This window comes from Coenobita brevimanus, chromosome 2 (assembly GCF_032717465.1).
Source record: "Coenobita brevimanus isolate Jiangsu-jjx chromosome 2, ASM3271746v2, whole genome shotgun sequence".
NCBI lineage: Eukaryota > Metazoa > Arthropoda > Malacostraca > Decapoda > Coenobitidae > Coenobita > Coenobita brevimanus.
In genome coordinates, this window is record NC_136955.1 from 44815155 (window position 1) to 44832654 (window position 17500).

Here is a 17500-nt window from a genome sequence, read left to right on the forward strand (position 1 = left end):
ACCACTGATTGGCATATTTTAATACCAAATCGTTTATTTAAATCTGCACACATGTGCAGTAACATAACCCTGTCGTGTCCAGTAGCGCAGGATATATTTATATACTGTGCTATCAATGGAAATGCATTGAATAGTAATAATAATAAAAAAAAAAAAAAAAAGCAAAAGTTAGCACCAAGCAAATGGAAATATGGCACTGAGGTGGAAGGGGGTTGGGTGGTTATTCAAGTGAAAATATAAGGCTGAGAGATAAGACATGAAGTACAAGAGGAGGTGAATAATAAGCACCAGTACCAAGCTAAAATAATGACTACATGGCACTATAATGGAAGAGGGTTTGGTGGGTATTAAAGTGAAAATGTAAGGCAGAGAGGTAAGACAGATAAAGTACAGGAGCAGAGTGGGAAGAGGGGAAGGATGGAGATTAAAGTGCCCCTTTTGCCACAAGCAGGGCTACTGAGGAAGTAGTCTGTCCCCCCTCCCCAGAGGGGTACTATCGATGGAAACTAAGCCAGCTCCCAGTCACGGTTATCTCACGAATCCTTTACCCTCAGGGAGGGGGGGATAGAATACTTCCTCAGTATCCCTGCTTGTCGTAAAAGCCGACTAAAAATCCTTCCCCTTTTCCCCCTCTGCTTCTTGTACTTTATCTGTTCCACCTCTCTGCCATATATTTTCAATACCCACCCAAGTTAGTGCCATATAACTTAGTCATTGAATGGAATGGATTATTAAAAAAAAAAAAAAAAAAAAAAAGAAAAGAAAGGAAAGCGAGCACCAAGCCACTCAATGACTATATGGCACTACAATAGGAGTTGGGTGGGTATTAAAGTGAAAATATAAGGCAGAGAGGTGGGACAGATGAAGTACAAGAAGCAGAGGGGGAAAAGAGGAAGGATGAAGATTAAAGTGCCCCTTTTAGACGGTTTTTACGACAAGCAGGGATACTGAGGAGGTATTCTATCCCCCCTCCCCAGGGGGAAACTTCGTCACTGAGTGGCTTGGTGCTCGCTTTCCTTTTTTTTTTTTTTTTTTTTTTTTTTTTTTTTAAATTATTCCATTCCATTTCATTCCATTCCATTCATGAGTCCTTTACTCATCCCTCTTAACCACCTGTGATGTCTACAAATACCTGTACACTAGTCAAATTTAACACAATGAGAACACAGTAACTACTCAGCTACAGACCAGTATCACTGACCAGTGTTGTAAGATACTAGAAAAGCTGATAAGGGAAGTTTGGGTAAAACATCTAGAACATGGTATGATAAGAGAGAGGCAGTTCGGTTTTAGGAAGGGAAAATCATGTGTTACTAATCTTCTAAGCAATTATGACAAAGTTAGAGAAACATTACAGAAAAGAGAAGGATGGGTGGACAGTATCTGTTTAGATTTTAAGAAAGCATCTGACAGAGTACAGCACCAAAGACTTTTATGGAAGCTGTACTATCAAGGAGGTATCCAAGGCAATCTCCACTGCTGGATGCAGGATTTTCTCAGAAAAAGGGAAATGAGAACAATATTAAGGGGAAATTACTCATCATGGAGGGAGGTGACCAGCGGAGTGCCACAGGGCTCAGTTATGTTTTTAGTATATATAAATGGCATCGATAGTAATATTGGAAATGGAAGCTATCTAAATATGTTTGCAGTTGATGCAAAAATTCAAAAGAAAATTACTAACATAGATTCTTGCAAAGAGCTGCAAGAGGAATTGAACTAGCTTCATGAATGGAGCAATAAATGGCAAATGGAATTTAATGTGGATAAGTGTCATGTAATAAAATTTGGTAAAAGTGAGAAAAGACCAGATTGGTATTATAAGTTAGGAAGATCAACCCTACACATATCAGAAAAGGAGAAGGACCTAGGAGTAATTATCAGTAACAGACTATCTCCTGATGATCACGTCAGTGAGAAGGTACGAAACATGTATACATTGCTTGCTAATATGAGAATAGCATTCACATATATAAATGAAGATATGCTGAGGAAGATATTCATCAGACCAACTCTGGAGTATGCATCACAGTAGTCTGGAATCCTCATCTCAAAAAACACAGATAAGATTGAAAAAGTACAACGGGCCACTACAAGATGGGTACCAAGATTAAGGGATTTAAGTTACTGAGAAAGACTGGAAAGATTGAATTTACCAACGCTGCAGGAGAGGAGAAGGAGACATGATTATGCTATATAAATGCATATCAGGGGAACAGAAAATAGACATAAATGAATATATATCATATGTGTGAAGCATCAGCAAGAGGACATTGCAAAATACAGCATAAAAAGAGAGTTGATAAAGATGTAAGGAAATTTAGTTTCCCTAATAGGACAATTGATCAGTGGAATGCACAACCGAATGAGGTAGTGTGTGCCAAAACTATTTATAATTTCAAGGATATGTATGATAAAAATGGTTTAATACACGGGACAGTACGAGCTTGACTCATTCCTGTAAAGATTCAAAGCTAAGGAAATCCTCACGCCTAACAGATTAGATAACTCGTCCGCAGTTGATTAATTATAACTATGTTTATCCAACCTAACTCATTCATACCTTAGAAATTCGAATTTTTACTGCTTTCCGCTTAACCTAATTTAATTTAAGGGCGAAAACTACCCGAGAAAGTTTTGAGATGAATGATAAGAGAAGCCGGAATGACCATTTGCCGTTTGTAAACAAAGGGCGAGAGGCTCCGATCATGTTACCCCTATAGAGATCAGAGGACAAATGGCATATTTGTGGCGGCCTCTGGCAACTCCACGCATGCGCCGTAGGGGGCGGACAGGGGGACAGATCATAACGCTACACCGGCCTGCCCAAGGCCGTCTATAGTTGCCGCCGCCACAATCGCGGCTAAACAAACACACAATATATTCACCTGTTTTGTCTTTTTCCTCTTCGTGTTTAGTTTTTCTTCTTGTCATTTTTCCTGTTCTCTTTTTTCCTCTTTTGTTTTTCTTTCCTTGTCGCCTTTTCTTCTGTCATTTATTCTTTTTTCTTAGCTTAACCCTTTTTCAGCCAGGACGTCTCCAGTGTTCAATTTGCTACGCCAAGAAAATTGTCTTAAAACTTTGAACTGAAAAGGTTAATGAAGACTGCAGTACGCCATTACAGTGTTTGGAATAATATTATGGTTTTATGATTTTTTATGATTGTCTCTAGAATTATTGAAAAAATGATGATGATGATGATGATGGTGATGGTGACGATGATGGGAATGGTGATGGTGATGGTGATGATGGTGATGGTGATGATGATGGTGATGATAGTGATGATGATGATGGTGATGATGTTGACGATGATGGGAATGGTGATGGTGATGGTGATGATGGTGATGATGATGGTGATGGTGATGATGATAGTGATGGTGATAGTTATGATGATGAAGATGATGCTGATAGTGGTGCTGATGATGATAATGATAATGGTAGTAATGATGATGAACATGATGGTGACGATGATGATGATAATTAAGATGATAGTGATGGTGATGATGAGAGTGATGGTGATGGTTATGATGATGATGGTGATAGTGATGCTGCTGCTGCTGCTGATGGTAGTAATGATGATGAACGTGATGGTGATGATGATGATGATGATAATGATGGTGATGATGGTGATGGTGGTGATGATAGTGATGGTGATTGTGATGATGATGATGATGGTGATGCTGCTGCTGATGATGATAATAATGATGATGATGATGGTGATGATTGTGATAATGATGGTGATGATGATGATGGTGATGGTAGTGATGATAGTGATGGTGATGGTGATGATGATGAAGAAGATGGTGATGCTGATGATGATCATGATAGTAATGATGATGATGATGGTGATGATGATGAGAAGGAGAAGTGAAGGAGACTGGTCCTCGTTGTGAAGGGGTTAATGTAATACTAGAAATAATGTACAAAATATGCATTACTGTGTGTAGATTTATTAGTACTGTGTGCACATTTATCGTGTGTACATTTATCAGTATTGTGTGCACATTTATCGTATAGTACTGTGTGCACATTTATCGTGTGTACATTTATTAGTATTGTGTGTACATTTATCGTGTTGTGTGTACATTTAGTAATATTGTGTGCACATTTATCGTGTGTACATTTATTAGTATTGTGTGTACATTTATCGTGTGGTGTGTACATTTAGTAATATTGTTTTTTTATACCGGCATAAATTTGGTATCTGACAAATGCTGCAACTTGGTACTTACTGCACTGCAACTATGTATTGCATCTGCCTCCTTATTATTATTATTATTATTATTATTATATTATTATTGTATTGTTGTTGTTGTTGTTTTGATTTTGATTTTTTGGCATTCCCTCCGTCTGACACAAAAATATTTCTCAATTGTCTTTTCTGCTATTATTATTATTATTATTATATTATTATTATTATTATTGTTGTTGTTGTTGTTGTTGTTGTGGCTGTTGTTCTTTTAATCTTAATTTTTTTGACCTTCCGTCTGGGGTTTAAAAATGTCTTGTTCGTCTTCTCTGCTGTTATCATTATTTTCATTATTATTATTATCACTTCTCAGCATTATTATTGTCAGCATTGCTTCCATGTGCCACCAAAACAGTGCATTCAGTTGCAAGCCAGCAATCCCAGCCTGTCAGTACCGTAGGGCATAACTTCCTCCACTCCTTTCCAAAGTTGACATTCTCTCTCCTTAGTACACATGTAGCCCAGCCAGCGCACTATGGCCTCAGCAGGTTTGGTTTATTTGACTTCCTGCCACGATTGCCCTTCCCTGGCCAACCATTTCTTTGCCTTGTGTACAACATGGCTGGAGAGAGACTGTGTTGGCATGGAGGCAGTGGAAGGCAGCAGCAGGAGCAGGAGCAGGAGGAGGAGGAATGATAGTTTGAGAATAAGGGCAGTGAGAGTGATGGAAGAGGAGGAGGAAGACAAGACGAGGAGAGATTAGATGATGATGAGGAGGAGGAAGAGGAGGAGGAGAAGTGAGTGAAGTGTAGGGTGTAGGAGAAGAAAGAGATGATGGAAGAGAGAGGAGGTACAAGAGGAGGGGAAGGAAGGCAAGAGGGAAGAGTGAGAGTTAACGATGAGGAGTGGGAAGAGAGAGAGAGAAATAAGAGGCGGAAGAGAAGACAATGATCGAGGAGGAGGAGGAGGAGGAGGAGATGGAGGTGGAGGAGGAGGAGGAGGAGGAGATGGAGGTGGAGGAGGAGGAGGAGATGGAGGGGGAGGAGGAGGAAGAGGAGGAGGAGGAGGAGTAAAACGAGTAAGTTCAAAGAGAGGAAGAAGAAAGAGAAAATAGAAGAGGAGGAGGGAAGGAGGAAGAATTTAAACTGTGAATAGTGTGGAGAGAGAGACAGAGAGAGAGAGAGAGAGACACACACACACACACACACACACACACAAATAGTCACCGGACTGAGAGGGTTAAGTGTGGTATTCTGAGAGGCTGGATATTTGGTAACTGCTGTTCCTTAGCGATTTATTTAGCACATTACACCTCATTATTATTGTATATGTTATTGACACAAACCATGTGGGTATTACAACGCTACAAATGGCCTACAGGAGTCAGTTAGTTAGGTTATATTTACCACATTACACCTCAGTATTATTGTACATGTTATTGACACAAACCATGTGGGTATTTCAACGCTACAAATGGCCTACAGGAGTCAGTTAGTTAGGTTATATTTAGCACATTACACCTCAGTATTATTGTACATGTTATTGACACAAACCATGTGGGTATTACAACGCTACAAATGGCCTACAGGAGTCAGTTAGTTAGGTGTGATTCCTGCCTCTGTATTTACTTAGTATGGACACGGCAGGAGGAAGGCCGTCAGGGTGGACTGCCAGTTGAATTACTGGTGGGGATATGGAGGGGGAGGGTGGGGGTACAGAATTACTGGGGTGGATATGGAGGGGGAGGGTGGGGATATACAGAATTATTGGGGGGGAATGGCTATGGAGGGGGAGGGTGGGGGGATACAGAATTATTGGGGGGGAATGGCTATGGAGGGGGAGGGAGGGGGGATACAGAATTATTGGGGGGGAATGGCTATGGAGGGGGAGGTGGGGGGACACAGTATGCAGGAGGGCTGGGGTGGGGGACAGGGCTGGGGTGGGGGACAGGGCTGGGGTGGGGCACAGGGCTGGGGTTGGGGACAGGGCTGGGGTGGGGGACAGGGCTGGGGTGGGGGACAGGGCTGGGGTGGGGGACAGGGCTGGGGTGGGGCACAGGGCTGGGGTGGGGCACAGGGCTGGGGTGGGGCACAGGGCCACCACCTCGGCAGGTGTGTCAAAGGCAGACATTCTTTTGACGAGTCTGCCTGGTAGGGCAGAGCGACGGGCTGCTGTGGCGGGGCAGTCCAGCAGACAGTGGTTGGGAGGCCAGTCTTCAGGTTGGTGACGGTGGGACAGGTTCAGGATTCCTGCTTGCTGTTTGACACAAGCAGGCCAGCCCAGCCGTAGGCGACGCAGGCGCACCATGAGCGAGTTGGGTGTGCAGGGTGGGGCGGAGAGGGGCTGGTAGGTGGCAGCTCTTGCATACCATGTTGCACAGCGTGAGCCTCTGCAACTCGTGCTGTGATAGACTGAGCCTGGAGGTGTTGGCTGTGGCTCTGTGTTTGATGTGAGAGGCTGGTCTTGAGGGGGAAGGTGATGGCAGGCAGGCTGGTTGCTGAACCAGCGGCGGCGTTGGCTCGCTCGTTGCCTGAGATGCCCACGTGGCCAGGCAGCCAATGGAGGTAAATTTCTCCTCCACTCTGTGAGATGGAGTCAGCCACAGCTGTGACTGAGGTCAACAGACTCACATTGTTACTGAAGTGTGGTGCTGGTAGGCCGTGCAGAGACGAGGGTCGGGTGTGTGTGTGGTGTTGGCTGGCAAGTGTGGTGCTGGTAGGCCGTGCAGAGACGAGGGTCGGTGTGTGTGTGGTGTTGGCTGGCAAGTGTGGTGCTGGTAGGCCGTGCAGAGACGAGGGTCGGTGTGTGTGTGGTGTTGGCTGGCAAGTGTGGTGCTGGTAGGCCGTGCAGAGACGAGGGTCGGTGTGTGTGTGGTGTTGGCTGGCGTGCCTGACGGCGCCTGGGACAGCCACAAGCTACGTCTCGTACACAGAGGCTCTGGAGGGGAGCCGCCAGGACTCGACACGGCCTTCACTGACGCAGTGCAGCACCTGCTGACCCCTCAGCAGTGACTGACCCGTCGGTGAAGTATTCGGCTGTGCCTGGGGTCCAGAGTGATGCAGTTCTCCTTATGCCATCCTGTGGTAGGAGGGCAGCTGAGGTGCTCCAGGGCAGGCGTGGGAGGGGGCAACACTGGATGGCAGGGGCAGCCATGGGGGTGAGGGCGTGTAGTCAGGGTCAGGGGGGTCAGGGCCTGCCTGACAGGCGTCGGCAATGTTAAGGTGATGAATGATACTGGCAGTGGTGGGTGGCCAGTCCTGCCTTGCATGAGGGTTAGGAAGCCTCTCCAGGCAGCGCTGCAGCACCATACAAACAGGCAGGTGTGGCCTGAGTCTGCACAGCTGAGCAGAAACCGCTGTTGCTCGACTCCAGATTCTGTGCTGAAGGAAGGTAAAGCCACTGTTGGAGGGGCGGGAGGCAGGGGTGGCGGTGGTGGTGGTGGCAGGGTCATGTCAGCAGACTTGGAGGGGCGGGAGGCAGGGGTGGCGGTGGTGGTGTTGGCAGGGAGCTGAGTGGTGGCAGGGTCTGCCAGCAGATTTGGAGGGGCTGGAGGCAGGGGTGGCGGTGGTGGTGTTGGCAGGGAGCTGAGTGGTGGCAGGGTCTGCCAGCAGACATGGAGGGGCGGGAGGCAGGGGTGGCGGTGGTGGTGTTGGCAGGGAGCTGAGTGGTGGCAGGGTCATGCCAGCAGACTTGGAGGGGCGGGAGGCAGGGGTGGCGGTGGTGGTGGTGGCAGGGAGCTGAGTGGTGGCAGGGGTGGCGGTGGTGGTGTTGGCAGGGAGCTGAGTGGTGGCAGGGATCATGTCAGCAGACTTGGAGGGGCGGGAGGCAGGGGTGGCGGTGGTGGTGTTGGCAGGCAGCTGAGTGGTGGCAGGGTCAATGTCATCACTGGCTGGGGTGGAAGGGGGTCTGCAGAGATGGAGTGAGTGGTGGCAGGGTCAATGTCATCACTGGCTGGGGTGGAAGGGGGTCTGCAGAGATGGAGTGAGTGGTGGCAGGGTCAATGTCATCACTGGCTGGGGTGGAAGGGGGTCTGCAGAGATGGAGTCACAGCAGGAGGTGTGGTGCCTCTCTGTACCAGGGCAGGTGGCCGTGTGGTGGTGCAGGAGCTGTGCTGGGGGTGCAGCGGGGTGCCGTGGCTGCGGCAGTAGCGGGGCGCCCTGGCTTAGTGGTGAGAGAGCGGGGCTTGGAGGAGGAGGTGGAGGCAGCGGTGGTGGTGGGTTTCCCCGCACGCGTTGTGGTGGAGGTGGAGGGACGAGGACTGGCAGGCTTGGCAGCCGGAGGGTGAGGACTGAGGGCGGCAAGGACCGTGAGGGAGGGCACGCCTGCATGGTGTGAATAATATATATATATATATATATATATATATATATATATATATATATATATGTGTGTGTGTGTGTGTGTGTGTGTGTGTGTGTGTGTAATTTGTTTATTTATTTACTTACCCCTTCGTTAACATACATATGTATACATACATACACACACATACCTGTACACACGTACATAAGTAATGCACACATGAACATAGGTAGCCTGTATGTATCTATTGTTACGGAACAGAAAAAGATAATGTACACTTTAAGTGAGAATACGAAGAGTCACTACTGTCCCGTAAAGTTCCAGGTTCAAAACAAAAGAGTTAGGTAAAATTACAAGTTAAAGTTTAATGCACAAACTAACAACAAAACATTCAGGACTCATAAAGATAATGTAATGGCAAATAAACAGGTTAAATATATGGTTAACTGCAATAGCCTCTATTAACACGAAATTAGCAAGAGTAAATTTATCTAAGTCAGCCCTGATAAAATGAGATACCAGATAATACTCAGTGAATGTCAGATAAATAATTACAGATACAAACTATTATCAAAAATGACTGACACAAAGAACCCTACATGAATTACAAACTTCACTAGGCCTACAAATTAAACTTATGCTATACAGTACAAGAACAAAATGCAATAACACGTATACTCAAATCACACAGCTGCTAGATGGTTGGAGACTTCCTGAGAAATTCACAATAATAATAACTGTACAGGGGAGGACAGAGATGTGAACAAAATGAGGAGCAGATCTAAGTGGCAATGATGCAGAGACTGAGCTCATTATATAGGGGCCAGGAGAGCTTGATACAACTTGTAATGAGGACGCGCAAATGAAGCGATGGGGACAAACGGTCGACAATCCCGCACTGAATAACAGAAAGGACGACTTACTCTACTATAACGGTAGAAGGGGGGGACTGAGGCAGAACACGCTCGTGATCAAACATGCAGCATACTGTGCGTTAAAATTACACAAAGGATGATGAAATCATAGGCTATGTAACACCTCCCCACAAAGAAAAAAGAAATTTACAAAGGAAATTTCTTATTACTCCAAAACAATCTGTCTAAAGTCTGGATAAGCAATCTGCAATAACATTTTCTTTCCCCTTGACATGTTGTATGTCCAATGAACACTCCTGAAGAAGTAGACTCCATCTTGTCAATCTCTGATTTTTATCTTTAAACTTACTAAGGAATTTCAGTGGGTTATGATCGGTATAAATGACTATGGGGTCAAAACCAGAACACAAATAAAATGAAAAATGCTGTAAACCCAAAATCAAGGCCAAAAGCTCTTTCTCAATAGTTGAGTAGTTCTTTTGAGGTGGAGTGAACTTCTTACTGTAATAAGATACAGGATGTTCAATACCCTGATCATCCTCTTGCAGCAAAACAGCCCCAGCTCCTGTATCACTTGCATCAACAGCCATCTTAAAAGGCTTGGCAAAATTTGGAGTAGCGAGCACTGGCTGACTTAATAGAATAGCTTTAAGTTTGTTGAAAGAGGATTCACAGTTATCGGTCCAGACAAATTCAACTCCCTTTTCAGTAGGTCTGTAAGTGGTGATACAAGAATAGAAAAGTTAAGAACAAATCTCCTGTAATAACCTACCATTCCCAAAAATCTTTGTAGCTCTTTCCTACTTTTAGGACTGGGAAGATCACTTATAACCTGAACCTTAGCTCCTGGTGGTGCAACATGTCCATCACCAATTACATACCCAAGGTACTGAACTTTAGCTTGACCAAACTCACACTTTGATAAATTAGCTACAAGATTAGCCTGAACTAAACGGTCAAGAAATTTACTGACATGGCATAGATGATCTTTCCAGTTGTTACTGAAGATTAATACATCATCAATATAAACAACACACCCTGCCAAACCCTCTGTTACAACATTCATGAGCTTCTGAAATGTGGCTGGTGCATTCTTCATACCATACGGCATTACAGAACATGCAAAAGCCTTTCCTAGTGTTACAAAACATGAGATCTCCCTAGCACGTTCAGTCATAGGTACTTGCCAGTATCTCTTTAACAAATCAAACTTACTTATGTACCTAGCCTTTCCGATCTTGTCTATGCAATCTTCTACACGAGGGAGAGGGTAAGTGTCTGTTTTAGTTATCTGATTAACACGTCTGTAGTCGATGCAAAGCCTATGTGACCCACCTGGCTTAGGGACTAGAGTGACAGGAGAACTCCACTCGCTCTGACAGGGCTCAATCATCTTGTGGTCCAACAGGTAGCCAAGCTCCTTCTGGATGAGAGGAACTTTCACTGGGTTCACACGGTAAGGAGGCAATTTAATTGGCTTTGCGTCTCCAACATCGACATCATGCATCAACACAGTGGTTCTTCCTGGAGTAGCACGGAACACTTGCGGGTACTCCTGCAGTAATGCCGAAAACTCCTGCCTTTCCTTGGGTGGTAGATGAGAAAGCTTAGTCTGGAGATCATTCATGATATCAGGATTCTTCCCCAAACTATCACTCAGGCTCATGCTGCATGGGAGAACTTCACTTGCAGACTCGGGTGGAACAGCTACAGTGCAGACTGGATTATTTTCGTCCCGCCTGTGATATAACTTTAGCATGTTGATGTGACATAGTTGCTTGCTCTTTCTACGATCTGGTGTGGCGATGACATAGTTGACATCACTGAGTTTCTTCTCCACGAAATAAGGACCACTAAACTTGGCTTGAAGAGGTTGCCCATGAACTGGTAGCAGAATCAAAACCTGATCTCCTGGCTGAAAGTGGCGTAACCTGGACTTCTTGTCATACCAAGTCTTCATCTTCTCCTGAGCAGCTCCTAAATTCTCTCTCGCCAGCTGTAAAGCAGTGGACAGCCGTTCTTTGAAATTCATCACATACTCCAGCAGGTTGACGTCATCTTCCTCCGACAGCCAGCATTCCTTGAGTAGCTTAAGGGGTCCTCTTACTTCATGACCAAACAGTAGTTCAAAAGGTGAGAAGCCCAGTGATTCATTTGGAGATTCTCTTGCAGCAAACACAACGAATGGAAGACCTTTATCCCAGTCTTTCTGATGTTCCAAACAGTATTTCTTGAGCATCGATTTGAGTGTTTGATGATATCTCTCCAACGCTCCTTGGGTCTGGGGATGTTAAGCTGAAGACGTGATCTGGGAGATGCCCAACTCTTTCAGAGACTGCTTGAAAACATTTGACATGAAATTACTTCCTCGGTCTGACTGTACCTCCTTGGGCAGACCAAACTTTGTGAAGAACCCTAGCATTTCCTTAACCACGTTCTTTGCTGAGATGTTTCTAAGTGGAATGGCTTCAGGATAACGAGTAGCCATATCAATCATGGTCAACACATAAGAAAATCCTGAAGAAGTCTTAGGAAGAGGGCCCACAATATCCACCAACACACGGGTGAAAGGCGCCTCAAAAGGAGGAATGGGAACTAGAGGTGCAACCTTTTCGGTCTGATTACACTTCCCCACAACTTGACAAGTGTGACAAGACTTACAATACCAGGAAACATCCCTGAAGATACCTGGCCAGTAGAAGTGTTTCAAAATGCGTGCCACAGTCTTCCTCACTCCAAGGTGTCCTGCCAAACTGGAATCATGAGCCACTCTAATGATATCCTGCCTACAAACACGAGGGATGACAACTTGATGTACAACCTCCCATTCACAGTCGGCTGATGCTGTTGGGGGTCTCCACTTCCTCATAAGTACTCCTGACTTTACATAATAACAAGTAGAAGCACCGGCTGACTCTTCTTCACTGTAAGCAGAGTTAGCTAGACCTTTCAACTCAGGGTCAGCAACCTGCAACTCAACCAACTCTTGACGAGACAAATTATCAACACTACGGGGTACGGCCTCATCTGGTGAGTGGTCCAAATTAGCAAGAAAAGTGTCAGCTAGGATAACATCATCATCATCATTATCCTCTAAATCACCAGTAACTTTAGACTTAGCCCTAGTGACAGCACATGCAGGGAACACATCAGGGACATCACAATCCTGGGACGCAGCCACTGGCTCACTAGACAACTGAGGAGCTGGACACACTTGACTTCCACCAATATCATTTCCAAGTAAGAAAGTTACACCTGACATTGGGAGTGTCTCAACCAACCCAACCATAACGGAACCATTAACAAAACCAGACTCTAAATTCACTCTGCACAGAGGAACAGAGAAGTAGTTATTCCCTACACCTTGTAAGATTACAGTTTCATCAGAGGAATTAAAATTAGAGCCTAGAACACTGGTCAGCATAAGGGATTGGCAAGCACCTGTATCACGATATATATGAACTGATTTCCTGTCAATACTGTCCAGAGGACTGACAAAACCATCAGACAGGAAATTAGCACATGAACTCTTGAGAGTGTCACCCACGTTACTGCTCAAAAGAGGAGCTCCATCATGAGAATTTAAGTTACCCCTCAAAGCAGGTTCAGTTAACTCAGTTAAAGAATTCTGGGAACTCTCAAGAGTGGACACTAGACCAATTGACTGAATATTTAAAGACTCCTTTTTGTTCACATCACGCTGTCTCCTGAAACATCTCTCCGTAGTATGACCAAGCTTACTACAATAAGTACATTTACTTTTCTGAAATCTAGAGGTGAAGCTGGTATTTACTTCCTGAGAAACATAATCCTTATTCTCTTTCCTGTTACCTGTACTCTGAGTAGAGGCAACGTACTTACTCTCAGCTTTCCTTTTTTCTTTAGAATATCTCTTGTGAGTGAGAACATACTCATCAGCTAAAACTGCAGCATCAGACAAATTATCTATTCTTTTCTCATCAAGATATAGGCTTACATCTTTATAAATACACCTCTTGAAATCCTCCAGCAAAATCATCTGCTTAAATTTACCAAAATCAGAATCCACATTCTTAGAATTTAACCACTGCTCTAACAAATCTTCTTTGATTTTTGCATACTCAACATGGGATTGCTTATCTTGCTTGTAAGTTGTCCTAAATTTTACTCTATAGGCTTCAGGAACAAGCTCATAGGCCTTAAGAATCAAGCTCTTAACTACATCATAATTATCAGACTGATCCTGAGGCAAAGATGCATAAGTTACTTGAGCTTTACCGGTGAGAACAGTTTGAAGGAGTACTGGCCAATACTCCTTAGGCCAATTAAAACCTGTAGCTACCCTCTCAAACAGCTGAAAATACTTTGTTAAATCAGATTCATTAAAAGGAGGGACAAGTTTAACATTTTTAGCCACATCAAAATCATCAGAGCAAGATGATCCAGTTCCACCTTGTTTCATGCGATACTCATGGTCTGCCTGAATCCTAGCAAGTTCAACTTGTGCCTGTATCTGTGCCTCCTGAATCCGAGCCTGAGATTCCGCCTCCTTAGCATTTGCCTGAAATTCAGCTTCTTTAGCACGAGCCTCCTGCAGAGCTAGCTGTAACTTAGCTAATTCAATCTGCGTTTGCTTATTTGGAGGAGTTACATTAAACAAGCTTTTATTAATCATGGCAACAATCTGATCTTTAGACTGATGAGAGCGAACAACAAATCCCAATTGTTGAGCAACAATCTTAAGTTCATTCTTTGTTCTGTTTTCTATATCACACACTGTTTGCACATTTGACAAAAAATCTTTGGCTTCATCAAGTGTAGAAATAGTAGCCATCATGAATATATCAGTCACAAAATATCAAACAATATCCTTATGATAATATCCTGAATATCCTGGTATGAGGTCGCCAAATTTATGTTACGGAACAGAAAAAGATAATGTACACTTTAAGTGAGAATACGAAGAGTCACTACTGTCCCGTAAAGTTCCAGGTTCAAAACAAAAGAGTTAGGTAAAATTACAAGTTAAAGTTTAATGCACAAACTAACAACAAAACATTCAGGACTCATAAAGATAATGTAATGGCAAATAAACAGGTTAAATATATGGTTAACTGCAATAGCCTCTATTAACACGAAATTAGCAAGAGTAAATTTATCTAAGTCAGCCCTGATAAAATGAGATACCAGATAATACTCAGTGAATGTCAGATAAATAATTACAGATACAAACTATTATCAAAAATGACTGACACAAAGAACCCTACATGAATTACAAACTTCACTAGGCCTACAAATTAAACTTATGCTATACAGTACAAGAACAAAATGCAATAACACGTATACTCAAATCACACAGCTGCTAGATGGTTGGAGACTTCCTGAGAAATTCACAATAATAATAACTGTACAGGGGAGGACAGAGATGTGAACAAAATGAGGAGCAGATCTAAGTGGCAATGATGCAGAGACTGAGCTCATTATATAGGGGCCAGGAGAGCTTGATACAACTTGTAATGAGGACGCGCAAATGAAGCGATGGGGACAAACGGTCGACAATCCCGCACTGAATAACAGAAAGGACGACTTACTCTACTATAACGGTAGAAGGGGGGGACTGAGGCAGAACACGCTCGTGATCAAACATGCAGCAACTGTGCGTTAAAATTACACAAAGGATGATGAAATCATAGGCTATGTAACACTATATATATGCATAAGACAGAATGAATATATAAACTAAAACAAACAATAGTCAGCAAGCAATCCGGCGATTTCCAACAGTGGCGGGGGCCTGACCCCCCTCCCTCTAGAGGGCGTCGAAGGAGACCCCGTCACTACCCGTGAGGGACTTGCCTATCCTAGCCCTAACAGCGCCTGCCCTTCCCGCCTCCTATAACCAGGCCTCTAAGGACCCCCTTAATGGCAGTGCCCTAACGACACCCCCTCAGGGTTCGGCGTCGTACTAGGGCAGGGACTCTTAAGTGGCAGACAGGAAGGCCAGCTGACACAGCAGCAGAAGAGCAGCGTGGTGAGACTCAGCACAAGTCACACATGTCGCTGTGAAAGTCGTCGGGCCAACAGCAATAATAAAGTCTACGGAGATGTCAACCCAGTTTCACTGTCTCGGTGACGGGGGCAGCGGTAGGACCATCGCAACTGCTGGACCGGAACGTCACGAGAGAGATGCATAGTTGCGTACCAGGGTTCTCAGATTGTTGTCAGGTTTCCCCGCAAAACTCGGCTCAAAAACAGCCAAAATCCCCCCAAATTTTCCAGGCAAATACCCCTAGAAACCGCCAAAGATCGCAACCAAAACCAGTTTTTGTGTTTATAATGCCGGAATTCAAAATCAATCTCAATTTCCTAGCAAATGATGGAAAAAAAACTGTCTAACTCTCTGATGCAAGAATTAACGGCTACTCTTAGTCTTTTATATACACCGTAAGTCAACTCTGGAACTCTCTTCCTCTATCTGTTTTTCCTTCTGACTATGACCTCCAGTCTTTTAAATGCAATGTGTTCAGGTATCTTGAATTAGACGAATCTTAAAGTTGTATCTCCTTTTTTCTCTTTATTTTCCTTGGAAGAAACAATTTCCCATGCTTTCATTCTTTTGGTTCCTCCCTTATTGCATGAAAAAAAAAAAAAAAACTAAAACAGTACTCATCCAATGCAATTAATAACTGAAACAAATATAAGAAATGAACAGGCATACTTATTATATTCAGGGCGCGAACATTCAAACTACTGATATATACCAGATGTAAACATCTCCAACATCTGGTGATCAGGGTTGAAGCTTCCACAACAATCACACAGACCAAAATAATTCAAACGTGATCATGAATTATGGACATGAAAGTAAGCTGTGGATGAGGAAACGGTAGCTTGTTGTAGCTGCTAATTTTAGTATTAATGATGACAGTTGGCAGTTTGGAGGTTTCAATTTCTCACTCAAAACAGTTTTCTATCATTATCAGCACATTTTTACAAACCCGCCAAATTCCCCGCCAAACCGCCATATACGAATTATCCCGCTAAGTACAGAAAAAACAAGCCAAATTTAGCGGGAAAACCGCCAATCTGGTAACCCTGATGCATACAGGAGAATGTTGATGTGTAATGGACGGGATAAATCAAAGCAAGTGTAAGGCAGCTTTATGATACCGCTGATAAGGCTTAAATCCCAGAGATAAGCGATGGCGGCACACAGACGAGCCATAAATTGGATTAACACAAAAGGAAGAGGCTGTCGCTTTGGGCTCGGCGCCAAGTTTTGAAAATATCCGCCTTCATATGGGAGATTTCGTAGTACCACTTCCTCGGTTATTTATTTTGCATATTACATTTTAATATTGATTTTCATATTATCTCACACTTTTATAATCGACGTAGATTCCATTTATAACATACTGGAGGATTTTATGGTATATGCGCCAAGTAATCGCCGAGGAAGAGACACTGCGGAATCTCCAAGTCAATTTCGGCCTGAGCTTTGATGTCGGCACAATTGCAAGTCAGAGTAACATAGAAGAGAATATTAAGGTGTTTGGTGCAAAATAAATCGCTGAAGAACAAGTGTTACGGAACGATCAGAGTTAGCTGAAAATTAATCCATATTATCGCTGGAATGGTGGCCTTCGCAACAGTTTTTCCTTAGTGATTCATTTACAAATTAGGCCTTTCTGTTGGCATGTATGATATTTATACTTTCCTAATACCGCCATAGTTTGCATCAATCGCACACAAGAGGATATTAAGGTTGAGTGTGCAAAATAGTTCGCCGAGAAGGAAATGTTACGAAATCTCCTATATGAGAGATTCCGGCTTAAATTTAAATCTCGGCACAGTTGCCTCAGTAACACACAATAGAATATTAAGGTGTAATGTGCACAATAAATCGCTGAGGAAGAGGTCTTACGAAGCCTCCTAAGTCGGGGTTGAAAATTAAGCCGTTATTTCGTTGAAATGGAAGGATTCTTAGCATCTTTTCCTGAGCCATTTATTTTGCATATTACACCTTGCTGTCCTCTGTGACGTTATTTATATTTTTTAATACAGTCGTAGTTTGTATTGACACCATATTAGAGGATATTAAGGTGTAGCAGAAAAAATAAATCGCCGAGGAAGGGATGTTACGAAGCCTCCAAGAAGT